The 24,932-nt window shown below is 45.1% G+C and overlaps 1 protein-coding gene and 1 pseudogene across 1 annotated transcript in view; one reads left to right on the top strand and one right to left on the bottom strand.

Moving 5' to 3' along the window:
* The window catches only part of LOC116504800 (zinc finger protein 850-like), a 361,571-nt gene that overhangs the window by 141,342 nt on the left and 195,297 nt on the right, over positions 1-24,932 (top strand). The gene's annotated exons all lie outside the window — the stretch shown is intronic.
* The window catches only part of LOC116504732, a 34,250-nt pseudogene continuing 20,122 nt past the window's right edge, over positions 10,805-24,932 (bottom strand).

The raw sequence follows: 24,932 nt of genomic DNA on the forward strand, positions 1-24,932 counted from the left end.
GATTAATACATGGATAGGGGCACCAATAGGAAAACAAATGGAAGTAAAACAACCCAGAAACGACCAGAGGGACATCAGTCCGATCTTGTTGCCCAAAAAACTTCAGGTCCATAAAAGAATAATAAAGAATAATTGAGCTGGGGGGGACCTTGAGGTCTTCTAGTCCATATCCTGTTCAGGCAGGAGACCCTATTCCATCCTGAAGAAATAGCTATCCAATCTTCTCTTAAAGCACTCCAGTGATGGGACAACCTCTGGAGGGAAGACATTCCCAAAGAATCCATTTTCATTTGGAAGAGACTTTTCCAATCTTCCCACCAGAAGGAAAATTGCAGCCACCAGTTTCACAGCGTGCAGCACCAGTGGGCTTAAATTCGGGGAGGGAAGGAACCTGCAGCAGCAGCAGCTGAGATGCTTCAGCCCAGTTGCTTCTCTGCTTCCAGGCTGTGAAGGAAACCGAACAGCCCGACTTGCTCCAGGACCCTCCTCCCATCGGCCCTCCGCTCACCTTCCAGCTGCTGCTTTGATCCTGGGAAGAACACAAAAGCCTCTCTGCACTCCACCTTCCTTCCATGAGTCATCCGGAAGAGGAAGTTTATCTGCGCTTCTCCTCTCCTCCCATCCTTTCTAGCAATAAAGTACTCAATGGTTTAAAACTCCCCTTTTAAGCCCAAGAACGAATGGCACTTTGCTGATGATTTTCTAGGCACAGATGTTGCCTGACCGCCACCTAGCGACCGGAAGTGGAAACACACGCTTTTCCAGGCTCCACCAAGGCGTTTGGGAGAGGTTTTCAGTGATGATATGGCAGCAGGTCGTTTTCGATTCCTAGCAACCGACCTTTACAACGGAGCCAATTGAAATAGTGAAACGTGACGCTAAGCTTTGTTTCCCCCCCCTTTGGGTCAAGTCTTGTTGGTTGGCCTTGCAGTTTCCATTGGAAGGGTTTTTGGAAGTGGTTCCCCCTCCCCGCTTTCCTGCTTCCTAGACCTGAGAGGATTGGCCAAAGTTTTAACAGATTTTTGCCCTTTGGTTAAGACTGGAACTGTCTCTAATCTGGTGTCTTCATCGCTGTTGTGTTTCCCTCCCAAAAACTTGGTCAATATTCCATCACTCAGGCTTGGGGGTGAAATTCTACGCCCCTCAGACAGGGCTCGCAACTTGGGGTCCTCCTGGATCCACAGCTGACTTTAGAACACCATTTGTCAGCTGTGACCAGGGGGGCATTTGCCCAGGTTCGCCTGGTGCACCAGTTTCGTCCCTACCTGGACAGGGAGGCGTTCGCAACAGTCACTCACGCCCTCATGACCTCAAGACTGGACTACTGCAATGCGCTCTACATGGGGCAGCCCTTGAAGAGTATTCGGAGACTTCAACTTGTCCAGAAGCAGCCGCGCGAGCGATTGTGGGTGCACCTCGGTACACCCACGTTACACCTATCCTCCGCGAGCTGCACTGGTTACCGATCAGTCTCCGGATATGCTTCAAGGTGCTAGTCGTAACTTATAAAGCCCTTCATGGTATTGGATCTGGGTACTTGAGAGACCGCCTGCTGCCAATTACCTCCCACAGACCCATTAGATCTCACAGGGTTGGCCTCCTCCGGGTGCCATCTACCAGCCAATGCCACCTGGCTATTACCCGGGGGAGGGCCTTCTCTGTGGCAGCTCCGGCCCTCTGGAATGAACTCCCCGCAGGGATTCGGACCCTCACCTCTCTCCAGGCCTTCCGAAAAGCCGTCAAAACCTGGCTTTGCCGGCAGGCCTGGGGGTGATGAGTTCCCTCCCCTCTCGACATGTATGGTTGTGCGACTGTTGTCTACTTTTATTATCTGTATTTTGTCTTTTATGTTCCCCTTTTTTCCCCCCTTGAATTGTTCGCTGCCCTGAGTCCTCCCGGAGAAGGGTGGCATACAAATAATAAAATACAAATACAAATACTACACCAAACTGGATATTCTTCCTCCCCACAAAATATGCCCATTGACCTGTTTCTGCTGTTCCAATAGCCAATTCAAGACTGCACCTTTCAAGATTGATCAATTAGTCTACCCTGGCAGGGACCTTGGTGGTCTTTAGTCCAACCCCCTGCTCAAGCAGACCCTATTTCAGACAAACAACTATTCAGACTATTTTTAAAAACTTCCCATGATCACACAGCCACCGCCTCTGAAGGCAAGCTGTTCCAGTGGTTAATTGTTCTCCCTGTTAGGAAGTTTCTCCTTAATTCTAAGTTGCTTCTCTTCTTGATTAGTTTTCATCCAATGCTTCTTGTCCTGCCTTCTGGTTTTTGGAAAATAACTTCACCCCTCCTCTTGGTGACAGCCACTGAAATATCGAAATTTTGCTATCATGGCCCCCTTTGTCATTCTTTTCATTAGACTAGACCAGTGGTGGGGAACCTTTTTGTAAACACATGCCAAAATTGTGTGTGCATGCCAACACACCCACAATGCAATGTGCCCTGCTCACCCACACATGCCTTCACAACCCCTCTGCGTGTGGGGCAGGGGGTCCCCAGGCTTCAAGAAAGCCTCTGGAGCCTGGGGGAAGGTGAATAATGGGCCCAACAGACCAACTAGAACTTGGGCTTCCAAACTTCCAGTTGGCCCGTTGGGCCTGTTTTTCACCCTCCCCAGACTCCAGAGGCTTTCCTGAAGCCTGGGGAGGGCGAAAGGGCATCCCCCGGACCTCCAGAAGGCTGAAAATCAGCTGGACTGATTTCCAGAAGGCTGAAAATCCAGTGTATGTACACTGGAGCTGACGGCTCGGATGCCGGAAGATATGGCTCTATGTGCCACCTGTGGCACACGTGCCATAGGTTTGCAATCACGGAAGTAGACATACCCAGTTCCTGGAACCATTCCATGTTTTAACTTCTAGGCCCCTAATCATCTTTGTTGCTCTTCTCTGCATGCTTTCAAGAGTCTCAATATCTTTTTATATCGTGGTGACAAGAATTGCATGCAGTATTCCAAGTGTGCTCTTACTAAGGCTTTGTAAAGCACTAGTATAACTTCACATTATCTTAATTATATCCCTCTATTAAACCAGTCTAGGATTGTATTGCTTATTTTGGCTGCTGTGTTGGATCACATTTAAGTGACTTTCCTAGGATTTCAAGATCCCAATCAATTACTGGCATTAAACCAGGTTTATACTTAGGTTGTACCTATGCAGTTTGCTTTTCTTTTTCTAAGTGTAAATGATTGATTATTGATCTGTGTTGAATATTACTTTCTTAATAGGGCTCACTGTTCAAGTCTGTCAGTTTGGATCTTGTCTTCTGGAGTGTTGGCAATTCCTGCCAGCTTAGTATTGTCTGCAAATTTGATGAGTTCCCCTCCTATCTCCTTGTCTAGATAGTTTATGAAGATTTTGGTGAATACCGGGCCTAAAACTCAATCTGGGGGTACCCCACTGCTTACTTCCCTCCATGTGGGTGTAGTTCCATTGAGGATTACACGTGGAATAGGATTTGTCAGCCAGTTAGAAACCCATCTTATGGTGTTGTGTATCCCACATTTTTCTAGTTTGCCAAGAAATAGCTTGTGATCTACTTTATCAAATGCTTTACTGAGTGATGCGGAAAATGAAGTTCCCCTGCACTTCTCCTTTCCTCCCAACCTTTCTAACAATGCAGTACTCAAATGTTTTAAAATTCTTTTTTTAAGCTAGCATGGATGGCACTAATGTCTTGAATGGCTTTCTAGGCACAAATGTTGCCTGCCCACCATTTAGCGACATAAGGTGGAAAAACACAACTGTCCAGGCTCCACCGAGTCGATTGGAAAGATATTTTCGCTGATTAAATGGAAGCAGGTCTTTTTCGACTCCAGCAACCAACCTTCGCAATTGAAATAATGAAACATGATGCTACAGTCTCATTTTTGGTGCCTTTAGGTCAATCTTGATGCCTACCCTTGCAGTTTCCTTGGCAAGGGTTTTTGGAAGGGATTTCCCCCCCCCCCACTTCCCTGCCTTCTCAGCCTGTGAGGACTGGCCAAAGTTGAACATATGGTTTTGCCCTTCATTTGGGACTGGAACCGAGCGTTTCCTTGACTCTAACCTGGTGCCTTCACCACTACGCCAAACTCTAACAGTAAATTCAAAGATACTTTAAAGATCAATCAATTAATTTGAATAGATCTGAAACCTTGACCTTGGAGGTCAGGAGTCCAACCTCCTGCTCAAGCAGGAGATGCTAAATTGCTTCTCTCTGTAAATAGTGAAGGAAATGGTATTAAGTGACTCTTTTATAAAATGTTAACAGGATTACTTTTATATTCTTTTACAATGTTAAATGTATAAGCCATTATATTCTTGCCTAAAATGTGTAATGTTGTTATGCGTTTGCTAACCACAAAATGTGTTCAGTATACAGGACAAGATAACCTTTGTTATTCCAAGCCCTTTATAGGTGCCTACGTATACGTTAGATAGAAAGCCATCTGCTCAGACGAAAGGCATCAGAAAAAACTAAATAAGAGATAGGGCCTCTCAAGAAATTGTCAAGTTGACCCTATAGAATATGGAATGACAAAAGAAACGACGTAAATGAATGAGCAGAAGAGAGAGAGTTTTTTAGGAGTAGAGTGTATAAAATGTATTGTTTGAATGCTATTCTTTGCTCTCCTTGTACTTGATCCACTTGGGAAGGATACTTGGAGTCCGCCTTTGCAAACGCTTTTTATTTTTCTGTAAATAAAAGTTTTTGAAATGTGACCCAGACTTGTCTCTGTATTGTGAGGATTTAATAATTGGGTTTTCATCTCACATTAGTTTCCATCCGTTGTTCCTTGTCTTGCCTTCTGGTGTTTTGGAAAATAAGTTGACTCCCTCCTCTTTATGGCAGCCCCTGAAATATTGGAATACTGCTATCATGTCTCCCCTTGTTCTTCTTTTCAGAGTCTAGTGGTCTGCAACATTAAGCACTCAAAAATTGAATTTGAATTGAATTGAATTTATTAAATTTCTATGCCGCCCAATCCCGAAGAACTCTGGGCAGCTTACAGAAATGAAAAAGAAATTAAAGGAACTTAAAAACAATAGGACACACGATGTTATAAAAGGAACGCAACGAACACCCAATCAGAAGGCCTGCCGGAAAAGCCAGGTTTTAATGGCTTTGTGAAAGGCCATGAGAGTGGGTAGGGCTCAGATCTCTGGGGGCAGCTCATTCCATATGCCCGGAGCGGCAACAAAGAAGGCCCTACTCCTAGGCGCTGCCAGCCAGCATTGTCCCGCTGAAGGCACCCGGAGAACGCCCATCCTGTGCGATCTTATTGGTCTAAGGGAGGTATGTGGCAGAAGACGGTCTCATAGGTACCCAGGTCCTGGGCCATGTAGAGCTTTAAAGGTGATAACCAGCACCTTGAATCGTGTTCGGAGACCAATGGGCAGCCAGTGCAACTCGCGGAGGATAGGTGTGATGTGGGTGTACCTTGGCACACCCACTATCGCTCACGCAGCTGCATTCTGGACTAATTGCAGTCTCCGAACACTTTTCAGGGGCAGCCCCAAGTAGAGCGCATTACAGTAATCCAGTCTTGAGATGACGAGGGCATGAGTGACTGTCTGAAGTGCCTCACGGTCCAAATAGGGCCGCAATTGGCAAAGGCCCCCCTGGTCACAGCTGACAGGTGGTGTTCCAAGGTCAGCTGCGGGTCCAGGAGGACCCCCAAATTGCGAACCTCTCTGAGGGGAGCAAGTTTTCTCCCCCCGGGGTTAAGGACGGACTAGATGGATTGTCCTTAGGGGGCAACATCCACAGCCATTCGGTCTTGTCAGGATTGAGTGCGAGTTTGTTCACTCCCATCCAGATCCTAACAGCTTCCAGGCACTGGCACATCACTTCCACTGCTTCACTGAGTTGGCACGGGGCGGACAGATACAAATGAGTATCGTCCGCATACTGGTGGTATTTAATCCTGTGCCGGCAGATGATCTCGCCCAGTGGTTTCATGTAGATGTTAAATAGGAGGGGGGACAGGACCGACCCCTGTGGCACCCCATAATTGAGGGGCCTAGGAGTCAACCTCTGTTCTCCGACCAACACCGACTGCGACCTGTCGGAGAGGTAAGAGGAGAACCACCGTAAGACGGTGCCTCCCACTCTCACCTCTTCCAGCCGTCGCAGAAGGATATCATGGTCGATGGTATCGAAGGCCGCTGAGAGGTCAAGGAGCACAAGGACGGAGGAATGGCCTCTGTCCCTGGCCCGCCAGAGATCATCGGTCAGTGTGACCAAAGCGGTTTCGGTGGAGTAACCAGGCCTGAAACCAGACTGAAAAGGGTTTAGATAATCTGCTTCATCCAACGTCCGTCGGAGTTGGAGCGCCACCACCTTCTCAACAACCTTCCCTAAGAAAGGGAGGTTGGAGACTGGACGATAGTTTTTAAAAATAGCTGGGTCCAGAGAAGGCTTCTTGAGGAGGGGTCTCACCACCGCCTCCTTAAGAGGACGTGGAAAGGATCCCTCCATCAAGGAAGCATTCGTAATTCTCTGGAGCCAGCCTCGTGTTACCTCCCTGCTGGTTGAGAACAGCCAGGAGGGGCACGGATCCAGTAAACAGGTGGAGGCACTCATTGCTCCCATGGCCTTGTCCACTTCATCAGGGGTGGCAAGCTGGAACTCATTCCAGAAAGTCTGAGCAAGACCCTCCCTCGGCATCTCGGCTGGTTCTGTCCAAATGGAGTCAAGGTCTGTCCGAATCTGAGCAATTTTGTCCAACAGAGACTGAGCAAACTACAGCTCGACCCTGCAAGGCATCTCCCGTTTCCCACCCATTCAGGAGGGAACGGGTTATCCTAAACAGGGTGGCTAGGCGCGATTCTGCGGACGCAATGAGAGCGGAAAAATGCACACATTTTGCAGCCCGTATCGCCACGAGATAAGGCTCTTAGCAGTGTTCGGTCGGATTCGGAGTTACTAGCCCTCCAGCGTCGCTATAGGCGTCTCTTTTGGCACTTCATCTCCCGGAGTTCCTCAGTAAACCAAGGAGCCCTCCTGGATCCACTGCTGTGGAGAGGCCGTAAAGGTGCAATCTGATCCAGGGCCCCAGTCGCCGCTGTATTCCAGGCGGCGACCAGGGACTCTGCCGGATTGTGGGCAAGAGTCAGGTATCTCCTGACTTCCACCCAGTCACATGACACACACACATCCCAGCCATGTCTACACAGGTTTGTGGCTCGGTCATTTCTTTTCTCTGGGAAACAGATCTCTCTCTCTCTCTCATCTAGAGCCGAGGTGGCGCAGTGGTTAAATGCAGCACTGCAGGCTACTGCTAGATCAGCAGTTCAGCGGTTCAAATCTCACCGGCTCAGGGTTGACTCAGCCTTCCATCCTTCTGAGGTGGGTAAAATGAGGACCCAGATTGTTGGGGGCAATATGCTGACTCTCTGTAAACCGCTTAGAGAGGGCTGAAAGCCCTATGAAGCGGTATATAAGTCTACTGCTATTGCTATCTCTCTGTCTTGTGTGTGTGTTCTCCCAAAAATGAAACTCTTTGGACGCCCTGCTGTGGCTTCCTGCTGGCTGAACCTACCACTAGCTGGTTCCCCCGCTTCCCCTCCCAGTCACTCCTCGCCTGTCAGAAGGTAAGGGTGGCAGATGGCGACTCACTCCATATTCCAGAGCAGGAGAGAAGCCCTATACTTACCTCTTCTGGCCCTTCTTGCTGTGCGCACCTCTGTAGCTCAGGGATACGCATGACTTTCTCTCTGTCTTGAGACACTGGGCTGCCCTGCCTGCAGGTGATGCTCCTCTGCAGTTGATCTCTCCCATTCTGGAATATGGAGCAAGTCTCCATCCGTTGCCTTCGCCTTTACTTTCTGACGGGCGAGCATCTTTGTGAGGGACTCCAGCTTTTTCCGAGCTTGATCCCTGGGCTAGGCATGCAAGGTTCGGCAGAACCAGCCGCCTTTCCCCGCCTGGAGAAAGACGGAGCATCCTCGCCGAAGACGCTGGCCTGTCAGCTGGGCAGCCCGCCAACTCAGTCTGCCTTCGCTGCACCTTGGCCAAGCCCAGCCACTCACATGAGGGTAGCCCCAAGAAAGGCTGCTCAGAGCAACTCTTCTCTCTAGTGAGATTTAAGCTCTGCAAAGATGCAGATAAAAAGAATCTCTCCAATCTAGATGTGGTTTCGAAACAAGGAGAGTGGATGTTTCTAGATATTATCCCATGTTTCATGATTCTATTGATCAGATGAAGCTGGAAATCATTTAGCGGCTGTGCACACAAACAAGAACTTCATAAATATTTATGGCACAACACCTCCCTAATCTTGAGAAGCTAAGTAGGTCAGACTTCACTCTTCAAGGTTTGTTCAGTTGCAAAAGTAGACTATGGGGAGTTATCCTGCACTCCCATTTCCTTGGCAAGGTTTTTTGAAAGCAGATTTCCCCTTTCCCAGGCCTGCGAGGACAGGACAGGCGAAAGTTTGAGATGGCTTTGTGCCTAAAGCAGGACCAGAAATGGGTGTCTCTCAAGCTCTAACTTGGTGACCACCAAAATGGGCTCGGTGGCCTGAGTGGGGATTTCTGGCTTTTGACCTCGCCCTGTGGACCATTCCCTCTGACGCTTAGTTTGGCTTTATTTAATTTTGCTTATTATTATTATATAGCCCTGTGTAGTGGTGGGATTAGAATAATTTAACAACTGGTTCTCTGGCTGGATAGGCAATTGTGATTGTGTTGGTGATGTCTCATCACACCCAGCCATGCCTCCCGGCCGTTCGCCTCAGAGGCAAAGTAGGATTCAGCCAACTGGCCGCCACTGCCTATTTTTTTGGGTGTATTCAGGCCCAAAAACAGTCGATAAAGACCCCGCCAAAAGCCTGAAAAATAGCAGGGGCAGGGCCAGTGAGTGGTGGGGAATGCTGGTTCACCGAACTGCACAGAATCTTAACTACTGGTTCGCCTGAACCGGTAGCACCCCACCTCTTGCCCTGTGAGAGATTCAGGCGGTAGGGGAACATTGCAAGACTTTCCAACTCCTAAAAATGGTATGATGAGATGGTGCACTAAAATGTGACACCAAGGAGAGAAAAACTGTTCTGGTCCTGGTTGTTGTATGTCCATCATGTAATGACAGCAAGAAAAAAAATTGTAACCTGTCTTTTTCACTGGTGTTGGGGAAACAAACAATCTTGGAATTCTTTGGTGCCTCATTCCTGACACAATCTGAAAAAAATGCTTGATATACTGAATTCCTGGAACTGTTAGGAAAAGTTGAACTTCAAAATCTTTGTCTTCTCCTCTTGTTTTCTCTTTATAAATGGAACCACAATCTGTACCTTTAGCTCCTATACCCGAGAGATGCTGGCTGGGCAATTCTGGGGCTGAAAATCTCAGGGGCACACAGGGAGAAAAAGGCTGGGACTCTGTACATGGCATTTCTATCATCCACCATTATAAAAGTGCAAAGAACACTCTAAAAATATTCTTACATCATTGCACAATTTCTACAAAAATACAGGTAATACCCGGAGGTACAATCGTTCCCTTAGCAAAAATTCCTTACATGGTAAGTGCCCCCTAGTGTTAACCAATAAATCCCAAGATTATTATTATTGTAGCATGGAGCAGTTGTTCACCCTTACAAATGACTGCAGAGGCTCTGCAACATTCACCCCGCATATTCACGCCCCCCCCCCAACCAGGTTTCTACAGGAACTTTGCCTGTGGAGAGTCACTTACCTATCAAAGACCTCCTCTCCTCTCTGTTGTGTTTTCTTTGCCCGCATTCACAGAGAACTGAGGCCTGTCATACTGCGAGATCAGTAGCGTGAGATCTTGTCTAATCTCGCACTTTACGCCTCTATTCTCTGTGAATTGAGACCTGGGTGTTTGCAAATGGAGGGAAGGTTTGGTCCTTCCCTCTTTTTGACATTTCCTTACCAAAGTCTACAGGGAGGTTGCATTGCTGTAGACTTCAGCAGCCCTTTGCAAAAAACATTTGTTGGCACCAGTGAAGTTTGAGAGGAGCGGGCACGTCACCCCAAAATCCTGTTCCTACAGGCAAATGCTTTTTGCAAAGGGCTACCAAAACCTACAAAGAGGCAATGCTCAAGTGATATGCGGACAGGAAAGCAGCCCAGAGAGGTTGCTTTCTCGCCACCCAAGGTCTCATCTGGCTAATTTGGGATGAGAAAGCAGGGAATGCAAGGACGAATGCAGGGAGTGATGTCGTTCAATGTAAGAGATTCACTCCCATGAATTCTTGAGTTATGGATGGAATGGGCAGGATCGAGAACTACGTGTATCCAGCAACTTCTGCTGTTGATGACCAGATAGGGATTATCATATTGCCATTCTTCCTTCTTCCCTTCTAATACCATTACATATTTGCCTATAAAAAATTAGGCAAATTCCTTACAGTCAAATTTAGCAGTCAGTTTGTCAGCTGGACTTACAATGTGACATTATAAATGAACTTTAAATCTTCTCTATACTCATTACTTAGGGCCTCATGATGATTTTCTTGTGTGCAAAAAGTGTGGAATGTTTCCTGACGCATCATCCACATTCGGGGAACTCAAAAGGTTTCTTCTCTTTGTGTACAAGCATATGATTGAGAAGGCAAGTCCACAGTCTGGACACTCATATGGTTCCTTTCCTGAGGTAGATTACAAGGTTGGAATTCCATCTAAAACTTTTTCCACAAACGGGACAATCAAAGGGTTTTTCTCCTGTGTGAGTACATTGGTATCTCATGAATTTAAAAATTCTTACTGAAACGTTTCCCACAAAAAGGACAAGTCAAACGGTTTCTCTCCTGTGTGAATCATCTGGTGTTGATCCAAGGTACAATTCTGACTGAAACATTTCTCATAATCAGGAAATTCAAAGGGTCTTGGTATGAGTCCATGTTGCCATACTCGCTAAAGCATTTACCACATTGGAAGCACGTGTAGGGCTTCTCTTCTGCATGAATCCTCTGGTGCACCACAAGCTGGGATCTCTGAGAGAAACCTTTCTTCAATCAGGACATCCTTGCTGAAATGTTTCCCACAGTCAGGCCATTTAAAGGGTTTCCCTCCTGTGTGAATCCTCTGGTGTTGAAGCAGGGTGGAACTCTGACTGAAACTTTTCCCACAGTCAGGACATTTAAAGGGTTTCTCTCCTGTGTGAGTCCTCTGGTGTTCCACAAGGTGGGAATTTTTACTGAAACTTTTCCCACAGTGAGGACATTCAAACGGTTTCTCTCCTGTGTGAATCCTCTGGTGTTGAACCAGGCTGGAATTGTGACTGAAACTTTGCCTACAGTCAGGACATTTAAAGGGTTTCTCTCCTGTGTGAGTCCTCTGGTGTTCTATGAGGTGGGAATTCTGACCGAACCTTTTCCCACAGTCAGGACATTCAAACGGCTTTTCTCCTGTGTGAGTCCTCTGGTGGTTCATGAGGTGGGAATTCTGACTGAAACTTTTCCCACAAACAGGACATTCATACGGTTTCTCTCCTGTGTGAATCCTCTGGTGGCCAATAATGCTGGAATTATGACTGAAACTTTTCCCACAGTCAGGACATTCAAAGGGCTTTTCTCCTGTGTGAGTCCTCTGGTGCTTCATGAGGTGGGAATTCTGACTGAAACTTTTTCCACAAACAGGACATTCATACGGTTTCTCTCCTGTGTGAATCCTCTGGTGCTGAACCAGGTTGGAATTGGTACTGAAACTTTTACCACAATCAGGACATTCAAAGGGCTTTTCTCCTGTGTGAGTCCTCTGGTGCTTCATGAGGTGGGAATTCTCTCTGAAACTTTCCCCACAAATAGGACATTCATACGGTTTCTCTCCTGTGTGAGTCCTCTGGTGTTTCACGAGGCTGGAATTGTGATTGAAACTTTTCCCACAAACAGGACATTCAAAGGGTTTCTCTCCTGTGTGAATCCTCTGGTGTTGAACCAAGTTGGAGTTCTTGCTGAAACTTTTACCACAATCAGGACATTCAAAGGGTTTCTCTCCTGTGTGAGTCATCTGGTGTGTCACAAGGGTGGAATTGGTACTGAAACTTTTGCCACAATCAAGACATTCAAAGTGTTTCTCTCCTGTGTGAATCCTCTGGTGTCTCACCAGGCCGGAATGCCAAGTGAAATTTTTCCCACAATCAGGACATTCAAAGGGTTTCTCTCCTGTGTGAGTCCTCTGGTGTGTCACAAGGCTGGAATTGGTACTGAAACTTTTGCCACAATCAACACATTCAAAGTGTTTCTCTCCTGTGTGAATCCTCTGGTGTCTCACCAGGCCGGAATGCCAAGTGAAACTTTTCCCACAATCAGGACATTCAAAGGGTCTCTCCTTGGTATGAGTCCATGTTGTCATGCTCGCTAAAGCATTTACCGCATTGGGAGCACTTGTAGAGCTTCTTTCTTGTGTGGGTCCTTCCATTAAGCAAAACGGATTTGTTCTGATCAAAGGTTTTGCCACAGAGTATATTTAAGGCTTTTCTCCAGTCTAGATCCTCTCAGGCATAATCAACTATGATTTGCAAGTTGAATCTTTCCCACAACTGGTGTGTATATGGAGATTTTCCACAACTCATATTACTGAGAAGGCCAAAAATGTGGATGATCCCTTGTTTAGTGGTGCTTTGATTTAGTGGTGATTTTCTTCCTCCCAGAGTGAGTCCTGCAACACGGTCTGCTCTACATGGCTTTCCAATTGACCTTTACCTCCCCATTGACTTTTTCACTTCCCTCTTTTGCTGAATGGAAAAATTATTGCCCTTCACTTTTCATGTAACGTATGCTTGAATTTCACCCTTTACTTTTCCCAGCTAGAAATAACTCCTTGATGTTCTCTTGTTTCTCTTTCACCTGCTGAGGAATGTGAAGAATTGTGTGGCTCTCGGAAGGAAATTGAAAATATTTTGATTTCTGGACTGACTTGCTTTGATATTCAATGTTGCTTGTTATCCTCAGTTGTCCAGAGCGCTCTTATTGCCTTCTTCTTTGTCTGTAAGATTCAAATAAAATTGTGCATAAAATGGTTGCATAAGATGAGAACAAAATATAAAAGTTTACATTACAATGAAAAAGCAAACATGCTCCAATGCTCCAATAAGCTCTTTCATTAATCATGATTCATTTGACACATGGAAGTATACCCAGATCCAAGTTTGAATATCCATTCAATGACAAAATTTACTTGCTGACTGGGTCAATCACAAATTCTCAGCAGTGCCTTTTGCACTGTTTTCAAATACAATCAAGTGAAAAAAGAAAGTAGCCCATGGTAGATAATTTTTTTAAAAAAACCTTTTTTTAAAATTTAAATAGGATGTTTTTAAAATTTAAATCAAATTGTTTTTATTTAAATTAGATTGTTTTTAGTTTTATCAAATTTATTTTGATAAATTTGGAGTAAAAATATATCTAAAGATACCGTATTTTTCAGAGTATAAGATATGATTTAAAATTGATGTGCTTTCTGGAAGTATAGTTATTCTCTGCTATTTAAAAGAATAGCACTTTTTAAAACAATAGTACTGGGCCTCTTCAGATCAAACATTTATTTTAAAAAGCTTCTTCATTTTGTTAAGTTGTCTAGAATAATTTGAACATTCTAAAGGCATTTATAGTTGTTGACTTACCTCCTTGCAGCAAACAGCCTGATTAGCACGGGGGAACAAAAATCTGCCTCTGCCACCCAGCAATTTGCTTTGTGGAGCAAACAGCAAGTTTCAGTTTCAATTTCCCCCGATCGTCAGCTGTTTCAAGCTGCAGGGATTGCTATAGCTTATTGAAACCTCCACAAGCCCCCATTTGCTGCAAAGAGCAGAAACCAAAGGCTTGGGGCCTGTGGATGGGGCTACATTCAGTATATAAGACGCACCCAAACTTTCACCCTCTTTCAGTGGGGGGGAAGGTGCGTCTTATACTCCGAACAATACGGTAGTTTTCTATTTAACATACACTAATAATTTGGTTTATTCAGCTTGAAAAGGAGCTTAATTATGTGTTGTGGCCCGGCAGGAGCCATTGGAGCTGCCACCAGACTCCGACAGTGAGGGGCATATGAGTCGGCCCTGGAGGATGTGGAGGACCCTGGACAGGGTTCAGACTCCGAGCAGGGCACAGAGAGACTGGTTGGCCACCAGGTGGCGCCTGAGCCTTGGATCAGTGGGGAGGAGACAAGAGAGAGTGATCCAGAAACCACCTGTGAGTTGTTTCGGGATGCACGCCGTCGAAGGGCTACTCGGCGTCAAGAACAACTACGTAAATGCAGGAGGTAATTACGCTCAGCTGATGCTCATTAAGCTCCTCTCTAGATTATAAAAGAGACTGCTTGTGCCATGCCCTTCTTGCAGAAGTGAACGTTAGGGACTAACGAGAAACAAACTTGGCAGGCTGGATTGCTGCCAGAGTTTGTTTGCATTGCTGCCAAAGTTTGTAGGACTTGCTGCCAAAGTGCTTATCTCTTTGTTTATTTGGCTTTCAGCCAACGAGAGTCTGGACTTATTAAAAAACATTCTCATTTACGTTTGTCTCGGCTTTCATTCCTGGACGGAGGAGGAGGGTCAGAAAAGTTATGTAACATTTACATTTTTGGTAAACTCATTTAATGAATCCAAGCTCTTCAAGTTATACAGGAAACCTTCATTTTGTTTGCAAGTAATAGTATAAAAGATTCTAACTACCAGCAAAAAAGAATGCTTACAGTTCAAGAGCATCTGTCATTTCAGATCCATCATGGCAGCACCTGTTAGTGGACATCCACTCACCTACTGCTTGCCACCTCCCTCATCTTGTTGAGTCATTGCCGCATCACCAATTAAAAGGAATGGGATTGTCAGTGAGTCAACAGTGGGTCAGGGGAGGAGCCGCTGTGGGATAGAGAGGACAGATGCTCTTTAAAAATTATGATTTAGTTGAGTTGATTTAAATTGAGTTGATTTAAATCAAGCCTTTTTACTAGTGATTTAAATCAAATTGATTTAAATTATATCTACCCTACCCTGAAATAGACCCTCTTTGATTTCTATGGTTTTACTTATTAGGATATTATAAATACCACCGCAACAGAACAGAAGAGAATAACAAAATTGGAAGGGACCTTAGAGGCCTTCTAGTTCAACCCCCCCCCCCCATCAAGACGTTGGTCCATCCCTTCTTAATATACTCCAGTGTCATGCCCCCATTAGAGACTGAATCTGCGGGGGATGATGAGCTGGAACAAGAGGACAGAGATCGAGGGGCAGCTCCACTGGCTTTGTAGGAAAGTGGGAAAGGGCAGGGCTTTTCAAGATCAGAAAAGAATAGTAGACAGGGAGGAGCAGGGACTACCCACTCCTGATCCTAGAGCAAGAAGAGAAGAGAGAAGGAACTGTTTTCACCATTAAGAAATTTCTCACTGCTTCCATAGTATAAAGAGGTGAAGTAGCAGCCAAGTACTGCTATTAAAGTGCCCTTGATCAATTGATCATCCACAAGTATAACCAAATCTATAAAAGCCAAAATTGTAGGAATGTGCTGGTCTCCAGCATTGAGGCGTGTGTTAACACAGTGCCAAAGAATAAAGAATCAGCAATGATCTTATAGAAGAAATTGTTGCTGCCCATCAATTTGAGACAGTTTAAAAGGCCATTTCAAAACAACTTAAAACCCATCATTTCACAGTGAGGAAGATTATTGGAATGGAAAACATTCAGGACAGTTGCTAATCTTCCCAGGGGTGGGACGTTCAAGAAAGTTCAGCTCAAGGTCAGATGGTGCAATGGCCAGAGAAATTGCATAAAGTTATATCTCAGAAACCAGTTGGGTCAGGCGCCGGCCACGACCACTTTAGCGAAAGAGATAAAAGTTGTGTCACATGATGATGCCATGATGATGCGAGCTTGACACCCCTCCACTTCAGGCTTCAGCTAGCATGTTAAATGTTAAGATTCACGACAACGCAATTAGAAAAAGACTGAACAAGTATGGCTCAATTGGAAGGGTTGCTAGGAGAAAGCCTCTTCTCTCTAAAAAGATCGTAGTACCACGGCTGAGGTTTGCAAAGTTGCATCTGAACAAATCACCGGGCTTCTGGAACACTGTCCTTTGCACAGACCAGACCAAAGTGGAGACGGTTGGCCGTAGTGCAATTGGGCCAGAGGCCATCTATCCAATAGCTAAAGCTTGGATGACATGGGATTATGCAACAGGAAAATGGTCACAAAAACACATCAGCAAATCTACAACAGAATGGCTGGAAAAGCAAAGAATCAAGGTGTTGCAAATGGCAGTCAAAGTCCAGACCTCAACTTGATTGGCAGGACTTCAAGAGAGTCATGCATTTAAAAAAAAAAAAACACCCACAAACGTCAATGAACTGAAGCAATGTTGTAAAAAAGATGGGCCAAAATTCCCCCACAACACTATAAGAGACTGATAATGTCATGCAGAAAACAATTGCTTCTAGTCGTTGTTGCTAAAGGTGGTTCTTCAAATTACTGAATCATATATTTTTTTTACACATACTCTCTGTTTTGGTTTTCTTTTTATAAAATAAATGATGACTGATGTAATATGCCACATTGTTGTTGTTGTTGATCTGCGGTTGTATTTGCCGACTTTTAAGAATGTCTAAGGACCAAATGATTTTTACTATGTTCTGATATGTAAAATCATAGAAATCAAGGAGAATGTACTTTCTTTGTCACATTACTGTATATCTGAAAGTCCTGGGGATAGATTATACGTTTTCAAATACTGTATTTTTCAGAGTTGAAAACACTCCGAAGTATAAGATGCACCTAGCTTTTGGGGAGGAAAACAAAAACCATGAAAAACCTGCCTCTCAGCAATTTGCCTCCTTGCCCCAAACCAGTGACGTGCGGTGAGGTTTATAGCTGGTGAGGCACTGACACAGTGGTGGGTTTCAATTTTTTTTAGACTTGTGGACTTCAACTCCCAGAATTCCACAGCCAGGCATGCTCAGTTCCAATTTAAAGAGACAGCATTTGTTTTTCTCCTTTGCGAAAGAAGTTTCCTTCTTTCTTTTTCTTCTCCCTTCCCCTCCTTCCCCCTCTCTCCCTCCCTCCCCCCTCTCTCAAACAAAAAAACAAACAAACACACACACACACACACAGAGAAGTTGGATTGGACTATCTTTCTTACCCCCTTCCCTCTCTCACTCACTCTTTCCCAAACACACACACACACACACACAAAGTTGGATTGAAGGGAGAGCACCAGTGAGACCACCACAGAAGGAGGCAGGAAGCCAGTCAAAGAGCCATACTGGAGCACACACATTTTCCCCCAACCCCGGAAGGATCCAGCCCAGCTTCACTGATTACAGGTTTGAAAAGGCAATGTGGCTCTGCCTGCAATCAAACCACACTTGGGGAGGGATCTACACTTGAGGATGAAGTTTGAATTCCTCCCCCTCCCTCCGACCCACACGTACCTTTTCCAGCTGTTTCAGAGAGGATTTCAACTCTGCTCTTGCCTGTCATCATGAAAAGAAAAAAAATGTAAAAGGAAAAAGGGAAGAGCTGAGGTCAGGCTGAGCTAGTTGCTGCCAGAGTCACCGTGGATGACTCTGATTAACTGTTTAAAAAAGCCTTTACAAAAGTGTCCTCTACAGGAGGAGGCAGGAGAACGACATGCCTCACCTACGTCAGGAATTTTTAGGCTTTTAACCCTTGCTTAACTCTGCTGAAGTGATCACCTAAAGTCAGACTAGATGAGGCACGTTGTTCTCCTGCCTCCTCCTGCAAAGGGCACTTTTTTAGAGGCTTTTTTAAACAGTTAAGCAGAGTCATCCACAGTGACTCTGGCAGCAACTAGTTCAGCCTGACCTCAGTTCTTGCCTTTTTCCTTTTACATTTTTTTTCTTTTCATGATGACAGTGGTGAGGCTCTGCCTCCCCTGACTGCACGTCCCTGCCCCAAACAGCAAACAGTACAGAAGATATACACTGTTTGTGGTGTTACATTTCAGACTATACTTGAACAGATGCCGTTAAAAATTGATGTGGCTTTCCAGAAGTATACATTATTCTCTGCTATTTAAAAGAAGATACAATAACACTGGGCCTCTTCAGATCAAGCAATAATTTGAACATTCTATAGGCATTTATAATTATTGACTTACTTCTTTGCAGCAAGCAGCCGGTTTCAGTTTAGACTGATTTTTTAAAAAAATCTGCCTCTGCCTCCCAGGAAATTGCCTCATTGCAGCAAACAGCAAGTTTCACTTTCAATTTCAGTTTAAGCATCTCCATTGGCTGCAAGGAGGTAAATTGCTGGGAGGCAGAGGCCAAAGGGTGGGGGCCAGTGGGTGGGACTACATTCGGTGTATAAGACGCACCCATATTTTCACCCTCTTTTAGGGGTGGGAAAAGCAATAGCAATAATAATAGCAATAACAGTAGACTTATATACCGCTTCATAGGGCTTTCAGCCCTCTCTAAGCAGTTTACAGAGTCAGCATATTGCCCCCAACAACAATCCGGGTCCTCATTTTACCCACCTCGGAAGGATGGAAGGCTGAGTCAACCCTGAGCCGGTGAGATTTGAACCGCTGAACTGCTGATCTAGCAGTCAGCCTGCAGTGCTGCATTTAACCACTGCGCCACCTTGGCTCAAAAGGTGTGTCTTATACTTCAAAAAGTACGGTATATACACTTAAAAAGAAATAAAAATACACACACCTACAATAGGGAGAAAATCCATGTCTTTTAAGTCTGAAAAATATCTCAGAATGGTTACAGTCAAACGTTCTGTGCTAATGTTAATCAGGAATTTGATGAATGCTCATCTGTTGAGACGGCAAGGCTGAAGTTCAGGCCTCAACAGGCTTCTGAGGCCACGGAAGCTTTCACAGGAGACCACTAGCCTGTGGGTTAGGCATGTGACCAAAACCACAGAAGGCATGCTTGACTATTTTTATAATTTCTATATTTCTATAACATATCTGCCATGTGCCAGCTGTCTCTTATGTAATTGAACAATTGGGCTCTGTCTTTTATTTTACTGAGCCACACCTGTCAGTCTGCATGACACTAACTTTACAGATGTGGGGGCTTTAACTGATGAAACGATGCCTAAAGACTCTGCAAGATTTGAAATATCAGTTTTGACAATGGAAGTCCTGAGCTCCAAGGGCAGGCAGAAATGCCTTCCACAACACCGTTGGTGACATCCGAATTCCTCACTTATTGACTGCAATTGAGACTAGCGTCTTTGTCATTAAACAGCCAGATCATGAAGCATGGTGTCATATGACAGTGCCAACTTCTGTTTCTCTGCAGTTCTTAAACAAATCATGGTAGGTTGTTAAAGGTAATTTCACATGACTCTGGCTTACAACTTCCTGCTGGCATCCCCAGTGAGTTTGCTTGTCAAAAACTAGCTGGGAGGGTCAAAAATGAGGTCATGAGTGTGGGATGCTGCAATCATCATAAATGTCCGCTGGTTGGCAGAACCCGAATTGGTGCAACTCTTTTTCCTGCACCTTCATAACTACGTCTGCTTCTACAGTGCCATTGTAACTTCAAAGGCTCAGTGAACCAATGGTAAGTGAGGGCTATGGTTGTCCTTGATTGAGTAGTATCCCCCTCCCCCATTCCACTCCTGCTTTCCCCATGCATCCTTGGTTTTAATCTCTGGTATCCTTGTGGGGAGCCCCCCTCCCTTCCCCAAAGAATGAAATATGTTGATGAATATTAAAGCAGAATGTTGTATTTCCCCAAAGGAGACATGGAGAAAAAAAATCTTAAGAAAGGCAGAAAGCAGCCCCAACAGTTTCCAGCAGATGCCTGAAATCTTTAGAGATTTTGTGCCCATTAAGAAAGACTGGGCCAATCTATTCACAAACAAAACACCTTCAGCTGCAGCTGATGGGATTAAGAAGGACAGGATATCTACTACATGATACTTCATTGATATTTAGGTCATAAACCCACCACCATCAGAAGAGCAAAAAGACCCAAAACTCACTACATTGCACAACCCCTTTGAGCATTTCAAACACAATACCCCAAATCATTTATAAAACCCCACCTATCCCAACCCCATTTTGTCAGCTGTCCCAGAGCAACATATTGCTATTGGTTCTGCTCATCAATTAAACAGAATCTTTTTTTCCAATCACCTTCCATTTTATTTCCAGATAAAGAAAGCAAAGAGACGGCTGCGAATAAGAAATTGCCTAATGAAGAATGCCTAATGAAGCTGTTAATAAATCACTGGTTTTTGTATTACAATATTGGGTCGCTTATTATGAATCAGGCATTATTAGGAAACTTTGCAGCTCCTTTCTCTGGGCTTGGAACCAGACCAGATTTTTCTTAGTACAGTTTATTTAGTTTTAATGGTTATGGTTTTTGTTTTTTTTATGTTTCTAAGCTGCCCACAGTAGTGTCATGGTAAGGTTGGTGGCCAATAAATTTTATAAATAAATACAACTGAACAATCAAAACATTTGTTAATAGCTATTGTTAAAAAAGTGTCGGGTTAAGCAGAGTTGAACCTGGTTAATAGGGGCACCAATAGGAAAACAAATGTAAGTAAAACAACCCAGAATCGACCAGAGGGACATCAGCCCGATCTTGTTGCCCAGAAAACATCAGGTCCACAACAGAATAATTGAGCTGGGGGGGGGACCTTGAGGTCTTCTAGTCCATCCCCTGTTCAGGCAGGAGACCCTATTCCACCCAGAACAAATAGATGTCCAATCTACTCTTAAAATCCTCCAGTGATGGGAGCACCCACAACCTCTGGAGGGAAGCCATTTCCAAAGAATTCACCTTAATTTAAAAGAGATTTTTAAAATCTTCCCACCAGGAGGAAAATTGCAGCCACCAGTTTCACAGCGTGCAGCACCAGTGGGCTTAAAATTTGGGGAGGGAAGGAACCTGCAGCAGCAGCAGCAGCTGAGATGCTTCAGCTCAATTGCTTCTCTGCTTCCAGGCCGTGGAGGGAACCGAACTTGCTCCCGGACTCTCCTCCCACCTGCGCTTAACTCACCTTCCAGCTGCTACTTCGACCATGGGAAGAGCACAAAAGTCGCTCTGCCCTCCACCTTCCGCCCATGAGACATCCGGAAGAGGAAGTTCCTCTGCGCTTCTCCTCTACTCCCATCCTTTCTAGCAATAAAGTACTCGATGGCTTAAAAACTCTTTTTTTAAGCTCGAGCACCAATGGCACCATTGTATTGATGCCTTTCTAGGCACAGATGTTGCCTGGCTGCCATCTAGCAACAGGAGGTGGAAAAACACACACGTCCTGGCTCCACCAAGTCGGTTGGAAGATATTTTCACAGATTAAATTTCAGCCGGTCTTTTTCGAATCCTAGCAACTGACCTTTGCAACTGAGCCAAGTGAAATAGTGAAACGTGATGCTACTTAGCTTCGTTTTTTGGTGCCTTTGGGTCAAAATTGATGCTTGCAGTATCCTCCTTGGCAAGGGTTTTTGGAAGGAGTTTCCTCCCTTTCCTGCTTCCTAAGCTTGAGAGGACTGGCCAAAGTTGAACAGATGGTTTTGCCCTTCAGGTGGGACTGGAACTGAGCTTTTCTCTCTCTCTAACCTGGTGTCTTCACCACTACACCAAACTCCAGTAGTAAATTCAAGGCTGCAGCTTTCAAGATCAATCAATCAATCAATCAATTCGAATAGATCTGGATGGGACCTTGGAGGTCTTTAGTCCAACCCCCTGCTCAAACAGGAGACACTAAGTTGCTTCTTTCTGTCACTAGTTTCCATCCTTCTGGTGCTTTGGAAAATAACTTAACCCCCTCCTCTTTATGGGAGCGGCTCAGTGTCTCCCCTTGTTCTTCTTTTTATTAGAGTCTAGTGGTATGCAATGTTAAACACTCAAAAGAGCCATTTGTACCCGTTTTCCAGAGAAAAGAAAATACCAGGAGCCACAAAACCTGGGTGGGTGGGGCCAACTCGATGTCACTCACTCCCACCCAGTCACACTACGCACTCTCGCTCTGTGTATGCCTCTCTCTTTCTCTCTCTCACTCATCTCTTTCTCTCCCATGTGTGTGTGTGTGTGTGTTCCCAGATAAATGAAGCTCTTTGGGCCTCCTGCCAGCTGGTCCCCTGGCTGGTCCCATCCCTCCCCCTCCCCGTCACTCCTTGCCCGTCAGAAGGTAAGGGTGGCAGATGGAGACTTGCTTCATATTCCAGAGGAGGAGAGACGCGGCCCTGTACTCGCCTCTTCTTCCAGCCCTTGTTTGTGTTGTGGGCACCTATGTCCCTTGGGGAGACGCCCGGCTTTCTTTCCGCCATGAGACACTGGCCCGACCTGGCTGCAGCTGACACTGCTGCTCTCACCACTTCCATGACCACCTCACTGCTCTTGCAGCACCTTGCGCAGCACACTTGAATTTAGCACACTTCACAATGGGGGAGGAGACTGCATCCCCTGCTCCTACTGGGGCCAATTACGATATGGAGCATCACCTTTACTAGTTCCTTCAGAACTTGGGGGTGTAGTCCGTCCAAACTCAGTGATTTGAATTGGTCTAGAGCTGACAAGGTGTCCTCTTATTTTTACATATTCTAATTTGCATTCTGAATCTGGCACTTATGGTTGTTTTTGATAAGTTGTGTCAGGTTTACTTTTTGGGTGAAAACGCATATAAAGTATCTTTTTTGTACCTTCTCCCCACTCCTTATACTCCTGTGAATTAGGGAGGTGTCTGAGTCTCTTCCGAATAGGATCTATGTGCTGAGGACTTGGGAGATATCCCCCCCCTCACCTTTTTAGTAATGGAGTTTGCATATCTTCCAAGGCCATTTTTTTCAGTCTGAGCATATGGTGAGCATAGGATAGGGTAGGTAATATGCTAGGCTAGTGGCAGGGAGATACAGTTTGGGTTCTTCATTCAGTCATGGAAAGTCCCCAGTGATTATCCTTACAGACCATTGAGTTACATTCACTAGCAAACCTCTGAGATGTCCTTGCACCCCAACAGTTGAATACTGTTAAAGTCTTGTTGTAAGTAAACATTGACAAAAGGCTGAATTGGGCCGGAGGAGGAAGAATCAGACAGGAATTTCTGGACCAATGAGTGAAGGTGTTTACATTCCCTAACCATATCTCACAGAACACATAGTTGCCATGCTGACTTTGTAGTTTCCCAAGTGAGATCATAAAAAAATATTCCATTACGCTGTACTCTATAGGGCGCTTGCCTGTTTCTATATCTTTGTAACGTAATGGACTAACTATATATAAGCTGCGGTTCTGCTTTAGGTCAGGGCTGCTCAGAAAGCTGCCAATGCTTTGGTGGAATCCAGTGTGCAGCGTATCAAGCTTCAAACGGCGTTTCTGTTGTTGCAACTATTATCATTTTTCAGTTTGCCACAAAACTATGGGGAGACAGAACGGGAAGATAGAACAAACCTCCAGACATCAAGATGCCAGCCATGGGAACCAAGGATGTTTCGGCAAGTGTTTACCAGAGCTGAGAGACTCTTTCTCACAATACTAGAAGTCTCCATTGGACAATGTGACTTGGCCTAATTGGGGGGGGGGGGAGGATAAACGTGAACTTTAACTATGTGAGTTTGCATGAGGAAACAGTCAGGTCTACTTTTGCCCTCATTTTTGTCGATATGATGTACTCATTAAAGTTTTACATTAAGAAATTGGATCGTCTCAGCTGTGCTTGCTTTGGTTGACACTTTGATTGTTTGTATGCTTAATATACGTTGAAACCATTTGATTGCTTCAGATGAGGCAGGTTTTGATCACAATATTCTCTTCCTTTGTACATTTCCCTTTTCTCTCTCTTCCTCCCTATTGACTGCCGGGGAGTAGTCAGGTTGCTCTTGCAGAGGTGTTTGTGATGTCCAAGGCTGTGTGTGTGAGAGGGGGGGGAGGGAGAACATCCTGAAGAAGGAAATGAGAGTTTGTGTTGCTGTCAAGAAACCTGCAATCATTAATCACCAAGCATTGAGTGTCGCTCCAAAAAGACTTTCATTAACTTCTTCTGCAGTGTACCTGATGTCTTTCTAACTTGCTTGTTGTTCTGGGAGGCTCCCACCATCAAGAGTGTTTCTTCAGAGAAGTCACAGACCTGCCCCTGGGAACATACAGCCACAGGAGGAGGAAGTGGACTTTTGACTCCCCTCCAAGGTGATTGGTAGGTCCCTACACACTATCGTGTATGTGCAGGTTTGTTCCTGTTGTACATCTGCTGTGGAGTATGAGATCCCTGAGAAACAACAAGTGAAAAACATGGCTTGTTGGTGCCGTCTCATTCCCTAGGATCCCAGCTGGCCCAAGGAGGGCCTGGTTGCTTAATATTGTTATATAGCCCCGTGCAGTGGTGGGATTGGAATAACTTAACAACTGGTCTCTGGCTGGATAGGCATGACCGGTTTGGTCATGTGATTGGGTTGGTGATGTCACTTATCACTCCCATCCCTGCCTCCCGGACATTCACCTCAAAGGCAGAGGTAGGATTCAGCCAGCTGGGATTAATCCCACCACTGGCCGCCCCCATCCCTGCCTATTTTTCTGGCTGTTTTCAGGCACGAAACGGCTGAAAAATGGCCTGAAAAACACCTTGAAAACGGCCCCAAAACAGGATATAAAACAAGTGAGGGCAGGGCCAGCAAGTGGTGGGATTTGCTGGTTTGCCAAACTGCACAGAATCTTAACCATCGGTTTGCCTGAACTGGTGCGAACTGATTGCAGCCCACCTCTGGCCCTGTGAGAGATTCAGAGGTTTTGGGAACATTGCAAGCGTTTCTAACTCCTCACTATGATGAGACATAATAAAGATGGTGCACTAAAATGTGACACCAAGGAGAGAAAAAAGAAAAATTGATTAAATATATTTTTATATTATAAATTTTAGAAATGTTGCACATGTTAAATTTTGAAATCACTTGGACTTAAGACTTGGTTTCTCCACACACCTAGCCTGATTGTTGCATGTCCTTCATGTAATGAGAGTTACTAAAAAATTGTAACCTGTCTT

The sequence above is a fragment of the Thamnophis elegans genome, chromosome 2, assembly GCF_009769535.1.
Source record: "Thamnophis elegans isolate rThaEle1 chromosome 2, rThaEle1.pri, whole genome shotgun sequence".
NCBI lineage: Eukaryota > Metazoa > Chordata > Lepidosauria > Squamata > Colubridae > Thamnophis > Thamnophis elegans.